The sequence below is a fragment of the Egretta garzetta genome, unplaced genomic scaffold (assembly GCF_000687185.1).
Source record: "Egretta garzetta isolate BGI_Z169 unplaced genomic scaffold, ASM68718v1 scaffold59, whole genome shotgun sequence".
Lineage (NCBI taxonomy): Eukaryota > Metazoa > Chordata > Aves > Pelecaniformes > Ardeidae > Egretta > Egretta garzetta.
In genome coordinates, this window is record NW_009267230.1 from 1,320,597 (window position 1) to 1,321,691 (window position 1,095).

General features: G+C 55.6%; 1 protein-coding gene across 7 annotated transcripts in view; it reads right to left on the bottom strand.

Moving 5' to 3' along the window:
* FAM214B (family with sequence similarity 214 member B) overlaps window positions 1–973 on the bottom strand; it is a 41,290-nt gene extending 40,317 nt beyond the window's left edge. For all 7 annotated transcript variants that reach the window (XM_035902702.1, XM_035902697.1, XM_035902696.1 and 4 more), the window contains exon 1: window positions 428–973. The gene's annotated coding sequence lies outside the window, so the exon portion shown is untranslated. The remainder of the gene's footprint in view (window positions 1–427) is intronic.
* Between the last annotated feature and the right edge of the window lie 122 nt (window positions 974–1,095).

Here is a 1,095-nt window from a genome sequence, read left to right on the forward strand (position 1 = left end):
ACAAGAGGCAGCAGCACCCTGGCAAAAGATTACAGGACCAGCTGCTGCAGATCCCACTCTGATCCAAACCCTGTACAGACCTCCCTGCCCACCCAGCTCCCACCGCTGCCCTGCCCTCAGCACAGGCAGAGATGCCAGGAGGCTGCAGATCCCAACCTGCCGTGATGCCCAAGCGGGCGGCTGGGACGTGTGGAGGGAGCTGCACGCTGGGACACGTAGTCCCTACCAGGGCCTCGCCACTCACTCACGCCAAGATCTCCACGACGTGAACTGCTGCTGTGAAATAAGGCGGCGGTGACAAGGCTTTACAGGGTGACTTAATTCTCCTGGTCCCCAACCCCTTTCTAAAGCAGAGCCCAGCCAACCGTAACTCCAATACTACTGCATTGGGAGTTTTCTCCTGTTTCACCTGCCAGACCTTGCTCACCTTCTGCATGCGTTACCGAGTTTGCTGAGAATCTTTGCTGAGGGTAATGGACACAGTTCAGGCAGAGGAGGACAAGTCCATAAGCAGATCTTTGCTTGTGTGCTGCTTTTTAAAAAGGCACCGAGTAGAAGCGACTTTTGAAATACCCTAAGACACGGCACAGCATTCCTCCACCACACACTAACCACAGCAGCAGCAAGCTTCATGCTCCTTCCTTAAAAAAAAAAAACAAAAAAAAAACCAAAAAACAAACAGAAGGCTGGAAACCCCGGAGATAAGTCTATGTCCCTTGTACACGTCACCTGATGGGTCACGTTCACCGGTGGGCTGTGAGCAAGCCCCAGCTCCCATCCCGCAGCCACCCCCTCCGCCATCCCTAACACACGGCCGCTCTCTAAATGTTACATCTGGGTCTGCCAGGGGTAGCTGCGCACCGCCCTCGTGCTTTCCTGTGGAAATCGGGCGCCTTGGCTGCAGCAAAACGCTTGAAAACCCCACCAGGTCTCCAGCTGCAGATTTTGGGTGGGTACACGTCGTCCCCCCACAGTGGTAGCTCCGTACCGCCCTCGTGCTTTCCTGTGGAAATCGGGCGCCTTGGCTGCAGCAAAACGCTTGAAAACCCCACCAGGTCTCCAGCTGCAGATTTTGGGTGGGTACACGTCGTCCCC